The sequence below is a fragment of the Cervus canadensis genome, chromosome 32 (genome assembly GCF_019320065.1).
Source record: "Cervus canadensis isolate Bull #8, Minnesota chromosome 32, ASM1932006v1, whole genome shotgun sequence".
Lineage (NCBI taxonomy): Eukaryota > Metazoa > Chordata > Mammalia > Artiodactyla > Cervidae > Cervus > Cervus canadensis.
Window position 1 is genome coordinate 24,990,282 of NC_057417.1, and position 12,721 is coordinate 25,003,002.

The window sequence follows — 12,721 nt, forward strand, 5'->3', positions numbered from 1 at the left end:
CAGGGCTCGCCCCTCCCTCTGGATGGCGGGAGTTGGGGGCGGGCAGAGCTCTGCCCCATGTAAATCTACTAGGAGGGCTGAGAGGTTGGGGGTGGGTGTGGGGCTCCAAGCTCAGCCTTGCTGTCAGGAAGACCTCCTTGCTCCTGTGAGATGCGAAATAAAACATTATCTAACCTCCACTTTCTCCCTCCTTTCCTGTATGAAATACACACAACAAAATTTAGCATCGTTAACCTTTCTTTTTTTTTTTTTTAAATAAACCTCTTGGCTATACTTCGAGGCATGAGGGACCTTAGTTTCTAGACCTGCAGGCAGGATCTTAGTTTTCCGACCAGGGATCAAACCGGCACCCCCTGCAGTGGAAGTGTGGATCACCAGGGAGTCCCTCATCTTAACCAGTTTTATATGTGAAAATGTTAGTGGGTCAGTCATGTCCGACTCTTTGCGACCCCATGGACTGTAGCCCACCAGGCTCCTCTGTCCATTCAGTTCTCCAGGCAAGAATACTGGAGTGGATAGCCATTCACTTCTTCAGGGGGTCTTCGCAACCCAGGGATTGAACCTGGATCTCCTGCATTTCAGGCAGATTCTTTACCATCTGAGCCACCAGGGAAACCCTGGGTGTTTTTGTAAGTACCACACCTTAACCCACATGGCCACTGGGGCCACTCTCTATCTTGACCATGTTTAGTAGTAGTACATACATTCACATGGCTATGTAACCATCACCACCATCCATCTCCAGAACTCTTCCCATTTTCCCCAAACTGAAACTCAGTTTGCATTAAACAATAACTGCTTTCTTCCTCTTCCATCAGCCCCTAGCAACCACCATTCTATTTTCTGTCTCCATGAATTGGACTGCCCTCCATAAGTCACCTAAGTGGAACTATACAGTAGTTGTCTTTTTGTGATTGACTTATTTCACTGAGCGTGTCTTCAAGGTTCATCCATATTGCAGGATGTGTCAGAATTTCCTTCCTTTTTAAGACTGAAAAGGATTGCCTCCTATGTACATAGCACATTCTGCTCGTCCATTTCAATTGTCAGTGGGCGTGTGGGTGACTTCTGCCTTTTGGCTACTGAGAAGAATGCTGCTGTGAAAAATGGGTGTCCAAATATCACCTAGAGTCTTTGCTTTTAATACTGTTGGGTGTATACCCAGAAGTGAAATTGCTGGATCATACGGTGGTAATTCTATTTTTAAATTTGGATGAACTCCCATACTGTTTTCCATAGCAGCTGCACCATTTTCCATTTCCACCAGCAATGCAAAATTAACTGCCACCTCAGTTCTGAGTTACTGGGATTATGTAAACATGGCAGGATAGAAAGCTGCTGATTTTTCCAGGTACCCTCCGCAGAATAGAGACCAGAGAAATGAACCCAGAGCCAGCTGTGACAGACCCGGTCAGTTGAGTCAAATTTGTCCTGAGTCTCTACAAAATCCTGGAACCGATACAATAGTGTACCTCTAATTCTGACACCCACAGCCACTTTGGGGAGACCATGGGGAGCTGTTCTTTAATAACATGATTATGGCTTTCTCTGTTTTAATTTAGCATGGCAGCAAAGTTTTTAAACTTACTTTAGGCTGTGAAGAGTAAGATCTCTTTTTGTGTGCATTAAAACTGCTTCAACCTTCATGGGGTACTCTAAATTCCAGTGGTTGCCAAAAATGTGTTCTCAGTGGTCACATAATTAATGAGATTATTAAAATAGTGGTCTCTCAATGCTTCATCCTCCTAGACAGAATGTTCCCAAAATATTGTTCCTTAAAACTCTAGTTCTTCAGAATATTGGTGGACAATCCGTGAGAAAAACGGATTTGGATTTCAGACAGATTTCTGTTTAAATATAAAATGCTCATGTGACTTTCACAGGGGGCTCTTGCATGCATCAGCTCTCATGCTTCCTTACCTTGGGATCATTTTTTTGGAGGACTGTTTTCAAGATACGAGTATTGCATAGGACATATGTTGAGACACTTTGCTAGGCAGATGAAGCCTCACATTTTTACATTTTCCATATATAGTAATCTGTATTCTATCATAGGGAAGCAACATGACTGTTTTAGATTTCAAGCAGAATCAGATCCAAATCATGCTTCTTCTGCATGTTAGCTATATGAACGTGGGGGAGTTCTTTCATCTCTGCAAGCTTCAGTTTCCTCTTTTGTGAAACGGGGGAAGTTTTAACATCTTCACAGGGTTGCATGCAATCATGAACATGAGTCTTGTCTCCTTCTAGTCATTTTACCTGCCGAGTTGCTGGTTCTGCTAGTTACAGCTTATGTATGTCATTGGAAGGTAATGTGTTTTTTTTTTTTTTTTTTCTGTTGTAGTTGAAGCTGCCATGTTCCTTTCTTGGCTTGTCCCAAGTTCTCCTAAGCCTGTTAACTAAGTAGTTTGGATCACTAGTTTGTCTGATGCTCTCAGGACACGTCCACCAAACCTGAGGAGTCGGGTTCACTGAGGTTAGCCGTCTGGTCTGACCCAAGACCAGCACAAGAGAAGGCTGTCCAGTACATCCAGGCAGACGCTGCAGATACAGAAGCTTGCTGCTTTGCCTCCTCTTCAGTCACTGCTAGTTCTCGTCTGGCATCGATGGGTCAAAGTCTGACTCGAGTATTTGTTCTGAGGAGACCTGGTGTTTCCTGCTATGTAGACCTGGTATCTGACCTCACCCCCAGAGCCTTCCACTCCCAGTGGCTTCGCTGACTGTTCCCCACTTCTCTCCCTTTCTTTCTGTGCTCACCTGGGATCTTTCTTCACCTCCACTGGTGCCCCCTTAGGGCAGGCAGCTCCGGGAGACCTTGCTTCCCTATGCGGATAACCTAAAGCATGTCCTGTTACTTTGCTCCTTTTTCTTTCGTTTTTAAAATCAATTTTGATTGAAGTGCAGTTGTTTTACCATGTTGTGTTAGTTTCTGCTGCATAGCAAAGTGAATCAGCTCTATGTACACATACATCCCCTCTCTTTTGGCATTTCCTTCCCTTTGAGGTCAGCACAGAGCACTGAGTGGAATTCCCTGAGCTAAGAGCAGGTTCTTATTAGTTACCTATAGTATTGATAGTGTATGTCTGTCAATTCCAATCTCCCAGCTCATCCCTCCCTTTTCTCCCCTGGGTGTTCACGTGTCTGTTCTCTACGTCTGTGTCTGTATTCCGTTTCGCTAAGATCATCTGTATCATTTTTCTAAACTCCACATTTATGCGTTAATATATGATATTTTTTCTTTCTGAGTCATTTCACTCTGTGTGACAGTCTGTAGGTCCATCCACATCTCTAGAAATGACCCAATTTGGTTCCTTTTTGTGACTTTTTATGGCCTCCATTGTGTATATATACCACATCTTCTTTATCCATTGCTCCATTGATGGATATCTAGGTTGCTTCCATACCCTGGCTGTTTTAAATAGTGCTGCAATAAACATTGGGGTGCATGTGTCTTTTTTGAATTATGGTTTTCTCTGGGTGCTTCCTTTTCTTTCTGTGTTTATGCCTGTTTAAAGCTCTCCTGCCTTCATTCAGGAAATACTTACCGTGTGCTTTATATGATAGATAGCCTCCAGAGAAAACCACCACCAATTTCTGCTCTCTCTGAACATCCATGTTGCTCCTCCTCATCAGGAGTGGAGAGTCCTCTGTCCTTCTGTCTTGACTGACCTGTGACTTGCCTTGACCAGTAGAAGGCAAAGGAAGGGATGCTGTGTAGGTTCTGGGCCTAGGTCTCTTAAGACCTAGGAGGCTTGGTAGCTCCTGCTTTTGCTCTCTCTCCTGAAGTTTCAATTAAGACACTTGGGATGGACAAATGAATAGTAAGAGACCAGAGAGGGAGACTGCCTGGAAGAGAATCAAGATGCTCCATCCGATAGGACTAAGGCCCCAGACATGTGAGTAGACCATCTTGGATGTTCTAGCATGAGTCAAGTTCTCAGATGAATGCAGCCTCATCAGGACAATGTAGAGGGAAAAAACCTGCTCAGCTGAGCCCAGCCAGCCATAGCACTGGGAGAAATAATAAATCATTGTTGTGTTAAGCCAGGTACTGGTAGACTTTCTGTAAAGGATCAGACGGTAAATATTTTAGGTTTCTCAGGAGGACTGTATCGTCTCTGCTGCAACTACTTAACTGTGGCTACAGAGTGAAAGCAGCTGCACTCAGTCGTGTGGGACTCTCTTCGACCCCATGGACTGAAGCCCGCCAGGCTCCTCTGTCCGTGGGATTCTCCAGGCAAGAATACTGGAGTGGATTGGCATTTCCTCCTCCAGGGGATCTTCCTGATCCAGGGATCAAACCTGAGTCTCTTGCGATTCCAGCATTGGCAGAAGGATTCTTTATTTCTGAGCCACCTAGAAAAGTAAAAGTGAAAGTGTTAGTTGCCCAGTTGTGTCTGACTGTTTGTGACTCCATGGACTTTAGTCTGCCAGGCTCCTCTGTCCATGGAATTTTCCATGCAAGAATACCAGAGTGAGTTGCCATGCACTTCTCCAGGGGATCTCCCCGATCCAGGGATCGAACCCAGGTATCTTGCATCGTGGGCAGATTCTTCATCATTTGAGCCACCTAGGAAGCCCTATGTAAATGGAATGATATTCAAATAATAGTCATGGTATCTTATGACCTTTTAAAAAAAATATAAAAATTCAGTCTATTTAAACTAAAAGACAGAAGAGTTCACCCATTTTTTCAACCCTCCCAACCCCTGCCTCTGGAAATCACCAATCTATTCTCTGTATCACGAATTTTTGTTTGTTTCTTCTAATCTTTTAAAATCAGCCCTATATCATGAACACCTTGCCTCACATGCCTATTTAGATCTTTTAGGAACTTCCCTGGTGGTCCAGAGGTTAAGATTAAGAATCCATTGGCCAATGCAGGAGACACGGGTTTGATCCCTGGTCTGGGAAGATTCCACATGCTGGGGCAACATTTGAAAAGTACAATGAAGTGAAATGTAATAATAATAAGAAGAAGAAAAATAAAAAACCCTGAAAGTCTCTGACTCAGTCAACCTTGTGCATTCCCGTGAGTTTCATTCTAAAGGGAAGTTGAAAGATGGGGTGGGACTGAGGCTGGGGCCAGTGGAGGGCAGTGTTCTGACTACCATCATTTCCAATAGTATTCTTGTCTACTTTTTTGTTGTTGTTGCTTTTGCTCTAGTTTCTCAGGATCGAGGGTGATGGAAGTGTCTATTGGCCTCCCACATTCTTTCATGATGCTTGAGTTTCTTTCCTTGTGAAATAGAAGAAAAGAAACCCACATATTACCTTTCTCTACTCAGGTCTATTGACCCTACAGGCAGTGGAAATTTCTCTCAGATTTCTATGGCATCACATGTATTTTGGGAAGAAAACACAAAAAGAAGGTATTGGAAGTTAGTGCCTGATGCTTTTTCATTACATTTCTTAATATCAATAACAATGTTCTGAAGTGTTCTGTAACTCTAAGGCAATGCTGTTCATTCATTTTTTATTTGCATTTGGACAGGGCTTAGAGAACAAATTTGCACATACGTTTAACTTTGGCTCTTTAAGATTTGGAATTCAAATGATCTGAACTCAATTCAGTATTCATATAATGCAACCACTTCACACTTTATATTTTTCAGAGAGTTTCACAAACATGATCTCATGAAAAAGACAGCTGGACCACGAATCTGGATTCTCACGTTCGTTCTGGTCTGGCTCTCCCACCAACCAGAGGTGGCACCTTGGGACAATGCGTGCTCTTCCTGGACCTCAGTTTTTCAATTTATAAACAGGGTGAGTGGACTTGATGATCTCTGAGATCCCTTCTGTATCAGAGATTTTGTGATTCTGTGTTCATCACTGATGGTCATTTTGATATATCACAGAGAGAGGATGTATCAAAAGTTTTAATATCATCACTCTATGTTTTTAGTTTTTCAAGATCAGAATTTCAAATATTCCTCTTAGGTGGTTTGCTTACCACTAGAATGAAGTGCTACCAGTAGACACAGGGTACTTTTCTGTGGCTCAGGTCAAAGTCAAGTTCAAGCCAGAGTGGTGGTTGTTACACTTGTGACAGTCATCTGGAGGTCTTGTTAACACAGGTTACCAGGCCTCATTCCCAGAGTTTCTGGAGTTGCTGATGCTGTTGGTCCAAGGACCACACTTTGAGAACTACTGAGCTAGAGGTCTGTTTGCCCAGTGAGACTGCTTTGTTTTGTTTCTGTTGCTTCTCTTAAATATATATGTCTTTAATTTGGATCATAAAAATCCTTGGTTTGGGATGTGTTGGAGTGAGGGAGATTAAGAAATTTAGACAAAGCTTTCTTTAGGTAATACCTGGAATTGCAAGGTATTATCTGACAAAATCCTATTTTTGAATTCCAGAAGCTGAATTTTACTTTAGTTTCTGTGGTTTCTTTCTCTAATAAACCCCTCCAGGTAGATGGGCCCTAGAGGCTGATGGAGGTTGACTAGGATGAAGGTTATGGATAGGAAAAGGCAAAGTATTATTATGTTTCTTTTATATTAGATGATGCCAATTTGTATATTTTTATATAATATGTATATTATGTATAAATACATGAAATTCAACAAGTTATGAACCGTTATTATTTCTGAGTAGTAGTATAATAGGTAATTTTTTTCTTTATATTAGCCTGAAATTTTATTTTTCTAAGCTCACTATAATTCTCATGCATTGCTTCTGTGATAAAAAGACACCATTGTTGCTGTTGTCTTGTTGCTAAATCGTGTCCGACTCTTTTGTGACCCCATGGACTATAGCCCACCAGGCCCCTCTCCATGGCGTTTCCTAGGCAAGAATACTGGAGTGGGTTGCCATCTCCTACTCCAGGTGATCTTCTCAACCCAGGGATCAAACCCATCTCCTGCGTTGGTGGGCAGATTCTTTACCACTGAGCCACCTGGAAAGTCAGATCCCTTGGTGGTGCAGATGGTAAAGAGCCTGCCTGCAATGCGGGAGACCTGGGTTCGATCCCTGGGTTGGGAAGATCCCCTGGAGAAGGAAATGGCAACCCACTCCAGTATTCTAATCTGTAAAATCCCACGGACGGAGGAGCCTGGCAGGCTGCAGTCCATGGGGTCGCAGAGTCAGACATGACTGAGTCGCTTCACTTCACTTAAAAATATTGTAAAAAAGTAAGAAATGTAGGGACTTTTGTCCCTATATGTGACTATATGTGACAAAATTCAAAATGGTGATAATTTTAAGAGAGAAATGTAAGATTCAATATAGTAACAAGTCTGTATACTTGTATCAAAATACAATTTTCCTTTAAAAGATAAAATGTGCTTATTTTTTAAATAATCATAATGTTCAGTTAGAAAAACTCACTTGTTCATATGTTGCCATGGCTATTTATAGTATTACTAATTACCATACCAATATGTGAAATAATACATGTGACATATTTGATGTAAATGGGCATTGTTTTGTCAATATGCATAGTCTTCTCTGAAATTAATCTGATAGTCCGCTTGCTTCTTTCTTACTGAGGGCTAATTCTGGCAAGAAAAAGCCAGGATTCTGTTCCAAAACCTGGCTTTCATCACCTTTTCCCCTCTCTCTTCAGAGAAGAGAAATGGAAAGGGCGTTATAAAACAGGAACCATAGCTTGTTGGGAAAGATGAATCACCAAGTGATGAATCAAACCAGGGCCACTGATGGTGCCCTAAATCATAACAGCAGCCTGTCAAGGGGGAACCCCATAGGAGATTTAGAACTTGGCACCACTCATCCATCTCATCCAGGGTGCCTTCGTGGACCCGTGTGCTCATGTGACAAGTGATATTTTGGGATAAGGAACTCCTGGGGTTCTTATCAAAAGCTTCTCTGACTAATTAGGAAAGAGGCAGTCCCTTCCTTTCCCTGGCTCTGTGTTACTAGTTTGAGGTGCTAGAAATGAATGTCTACATTTATGTCATTCCAACTCCAGCCCAGCTGTTTAGAATAAGCAGCCAGCTCTTGGCGGACTTCTCCGCCCTTCTCCCGGAACTCACAAAAGGTCAGTTGAGCAGTACATCAAGAGGGCTCTTCCTGAAAACTTCTTGATTACAAAAATAGAAATGACATTCCATGTAGAGGAGCGTGCTGACATGTCACTGAGTGATAATCCCACCTTGCCAAACCCCTACATGGAGCCCTCAGACTGCCTCCAGATTTCTTCTTCCTATTTTCTAGCATTGCATCCTGACCCCTGGTGCCAGGGAAAAACTAGGCTTCTGTGATATGTGTTTGGTTTGGTTTAGTCACTAAGTTGTATTCCAACTCTTGCGACCCCATGGACTGTAGCCCGCCAGGCTCCTCTATCCATGGGATTTTCCAGGCAAGAATACTGGAGTGGGTTGCCATGCCCTTCGCCAGGGGATCCTCCCAACACAGGGTTTGAACCTTGGTCTCCTGCACTGCAGGCTGACTCTACCAACTGAGCTATGAGGGAAGCAATTTTCTAGATACACCTGGTTTTCTCTCTGGCATTTCCACTGTCTCAGTTCAGTGTCTCTCTTAAATTGGACTAAGCTGTTGACCAGAGGCCCTCGTTTGATACACTCCTCACTGCTGGACCGTCTGTTGACATTCTCCTTTCTTAGTTTCAACTTGAAGTTGTCATCCGCTGCACGCAGCAGAGCGGTGAACAGAGCACCCAGTGCACTGGTTCAAAGGTGATGTTGCTAGGTAGAGTGTGAGTTATTTTCAAAACACACTGGCTCTGTCTTTAGCGCCTTGTGTTGTTATATGCAACTTCTCACTAGCTATCTACTTTACACATGGTAAATAAACCCTGTACTCTGTGACAACCTAGAGGGACGGGGATGAGGGGAGGGTGGGAGGGAGGTCCAGGAGGAAGGGGATGTATGTATGCTTACGGCTGATTCATGTTGTGTATGGCAGAAAGCAACGCAACACTGTAAAGCAATTATCCTCCAATTAAAAAGAAATTAAAAAAAAAAAGCACACTGGCTGAATTCAGTCAAGTAACCAGGCAGTTACTAACTGGTGCCTTATAATCAGCTCTCAGAAGGGCTGATGTCTTTCAAAGCCGTCTGTTTGTACAGACGCAGCAGGAATTCCTATCAGCTGACATTCCTATGATCACGCCTCTTAATCGGCCCAGCAGTACTGGGTACCCTTAGTTTCCTCATGCTTTGGCAGTATGTTTCCTTAAGGAATTAATTTATTCTAATTCATTTTAAGGCACAATATTCCTCCATTCAACCTGATTCCACTTGGAAAAAGATATGTTCTTCCAACACGATAGAATGATATAGGAGCAAGCAATTTCAATGAACTTCAGGTCTGGGAACTGGAAATACAGTTTGCAGTGATCTCCTTTTTCTATTCCTCCTCTTCTTTCTTCTTTTTCACTTCGTTCTCCTCTTTCTTCCATATCCTTCTAGGCCTTTAATATGAAACATGGTTAATTTAGATTCCAGAGGTGAAAGTCTGGCCTGGAATGGGGTAAAAACTCCCCCTTCCCATTTTCTGCTCTAATTAGAAATATGTGAATCACAGTCCTAGGAAAACACACGGGGAAAGAAAAGAAATATATGGAGGAGGTAGAATGCCTGTCCACCCAGCCTCCCAAGGCATCCAGCAGATAAGCTAATAATTTAAGACAATGTCTGACAGGTTGATATTTCTGGCTCACATTCCTAAAAAAAATATTTTGGGACCCAAAATATGGCAGTGCCTACATGCTATGTGAAACTCTAAAGGGAGTTTCAAAAAAGCAAATAGGAATGATTTGAAAAAGGACTATTTCTGATCTTGTCAATACATTTCAGAGGTCACACATGCATGACCATGTCAGTCATGTCCAGCTTTTTGTGACGCCATGGACTGTAGCCCACCAGGCTCCTCCGTCCATGGGATTCTCCAGGCAAGAATACTGGAGTGGATTGCCAGGCCCTCCCCTGGGGCAGAGAAGTTGTCAATTTAAAGACTCTATTATAGGGACTTCCCTGGTGGTCAGTGGTTAATACTTCACCTTCCAATGCAGGCGGTACAGGTTTGATCCCTGGTCAGGAAGCTGAGACCCCACATGTCTTATGGCCAGAAAAAAAAAACACACAAAAAAACACCACCTTAGAACAGAAGCAGTATTGTAACAAATTCAATAAAGACTTTAAAAATGGTCCACATGAATAAAAAAAAAAAGGAATCTGTTATAAAATGTGTTCTCAGTTCTCAGTCCAGCAGTTTGTTAGCTGGACTTAGAACAGTCTTCAACTTTGGTGACTTCCCACAGTCGACGCTTGCTCCTTAATTTTATTTCTCTTTAGACTCGCTTGGCCCTTGATGTTCTTGTGGCCCTTTGATAGGTTGAGTGATGTTAAGTCCTGTGGGTTTGCTTTCTAGACTCCAACCCAGCGGGAGGAGATGTCACACGTCTGACCTCTATCTCCCCCTTTGCTTGGACCCCTCACCTTCTTTATCCCCATTCCGCTCTTGGCATACCCCAGGTGTTTCACGCATATGTTCTTCTTCCTTCTTATTTATTGACGTAGAGTTGATTTCCAGTGTCGTGCCAATCTCTGCTGTACAGAAAAGTGACTCAGTTGTACACATATCCATCCAGCCGCTCAGTCGTGTCTGACTCTTTGCCACACCGTGGACTCAGCATGCCAGGCCTCCCTGTCCATTGCCAACTCCCGGAGTTTACTCAAACTCATGTCCATAGAGTTGGTGATGCCATCCAGCCATCTCATCCTCTGTCGTCCCCTTCTCCTCCTGCCCTCAATCTTTCCCAGCATCAGGGTCTTTTCCAGTGAGTTGGCTCTTCACATCAGGTGGCCAAAGTACTGGAGCTTCAACTTCATCATCAGTCCTTCCAATGAATATTCAGGGTTGATAGGATCACCCTCTGCCTCTTTTTAGCTCCAGGACTTGCTGCTCCTGTTCCCCATCACAGGGAAGAAGCTCTGGGGTGGGTAAGAACACCTCTATCCTGGTTAAAGAGACAGGATAACATCAACTCAAAGGAAAGTTGGCTACCACTCAGCAATGAGAAAGATTCAGAGACAGGGGACCTGGCAACCCTTAGAGCAAGTTATGATGGGTATGCAGGTTTCAATGACTGACTGTGTTATTCGCCTGCATCCGAGAAACCGTATTCTCCAGAGGCTGACGATGCTCCCAGGGCAGTGGTTTATTTTCCTGCACAGCATCTGTTTTACATTCCTACTCTCCGTAAATGTGCGTAGTTGGCTAGTTGCCTGTACTTGCCTCTCGCCCTCCTCCCTGTCCTCTCCTCCCCAGATAGCTTTTCTCTTTGGAAGAACGAGATCATTTCTCTCCATACGCAGGTCTTTCCAGGGAGGAAAACACAGAACAATACCAAATGTGGCCTTTGGTATGTGTATTTCCCCCCGGCCCTGGAGGGAAACTAGAATCACAGCCTCTGGAAGCTTTTCCCTCTTGTGGACACAGCCCTGAATTCCATTCTTCCCAGAAGGGCTTGTGACCATGGTGAGTGTTACGGTGAACTCGAGTGGCCTCAGGTGTGACTCCTGGAACTGCGAGGTTTTTTCCTTCCCTCCCCCAACCTCCCCACAACCCCTTTCACCTTCATTTCTAATCGGGAAAATAGGGGAGGGAGATATGGTTAGAGCAGAGATCCTAAAATAGGTCAGGCCATCATGCAGGTTCCAAAGTAAACGTCATTAATGCCAAATCACTGAACCATACAGCCCAAGCTGACAGGGCCTCGTATGCCTGCTGTTCCTGACTTGGGATTTTAAAGAAACAGTGAATGTCAGTGGGAAGGACTGAGAGAAGAGCCTCCCCCAAAAGGGAAGGCAGTTTTGGGGTGAGTGGGGGAGAACATGGGATAAGAAAAATGAAGAATGACCCTACCTTACCAGGATTTTAGTGCAAACCAGAATTGGTGCTTTATTATTCTGGTGGTGATTTGGGGTTATTAATGTGCGGTTGTCGGGGGGAGAACCAGAATGGTGAGGAGGCATAAACCTATTCTTGCCCCAGTAGTTTGAACTTTATGAGGATGGAAGAGTAAGCACACAACCTCGGATTTTAGACGTCAGCACAACTTCATGTTAAATTGTTCTCAGCGGGTATCTTGTAGGGGGATGTGAATATGAATGGCCCTGTTGTTCTAGAGGTTGAATTGCAATTACTGAGATGTGGTAGGAAGCAAGGTCTTAATGTTGCCCAGTAAAACAGTATTCCTCCACTTATGTATGGCACCTATGGTCCATTTAGTTTCACATACACAAAGTAATCTCTTTGGTAGTCAGACTCCCATGAGCCACCTAGAAAACAGGGAAGCAAGAACTCTGTTGCCTAGCAACCAATGGACCATTACAACACTAGATAAATCGAATCAATATTGCTCTAAATATTGAACCCTCAGATGATGAAAAAACACTCAGAGCCATGTCCATAACTCCTTGACTCCCTCCTTTCTTAGACTCAGCCGCTGAGTGGGACCAGCTTGCGTTTTGATGATCTCCAGGGTCCCACTGGGAGGGAGAGAGGGCAGTGTGCCGAGACTCACAGGAGAGTCCATCAGGAATGATTCCAGAGAGGGGATTCCTGAAGGCTGAATCCCTGGAGTTTGGAGCCTCCCGCCCACTTTGGCAGCACTGGCTGGCTTGGAATGAGGTTATGGTCCTGAGTTCCTAGCCTACTGGCATCTGGTCAAGGCTCTTTGAAGTTGATGAAACCAAGGTGACTCTGACAACAGTTTCTTATAAAGAGGTC

General features: G+C 43.8%; 1 long non-coding RNA gene across 2 annotated transcripts in view; it reads left to right on the top strand.

The window, feature by feature from the left end:
• The first annotated feature begins 5,621 nt into the window (after positions 1-5,621).
• LOC122433104 overlaps positions 5,622-12,721 on the top strand; it is a 481,223-nt gene continuing 474,123 nt past the window's right edge. For both annotated transcript variants that reach the window (XR_006267029.1, XR_006267028.1), the window contains exon 1: positions 5,622-5,769. This is a non-coding gene — a long non-coding RNA (uncharacterized LOC122433104). The remainder of the gene's footprint in view (positions 5,770-12,721) is intronic.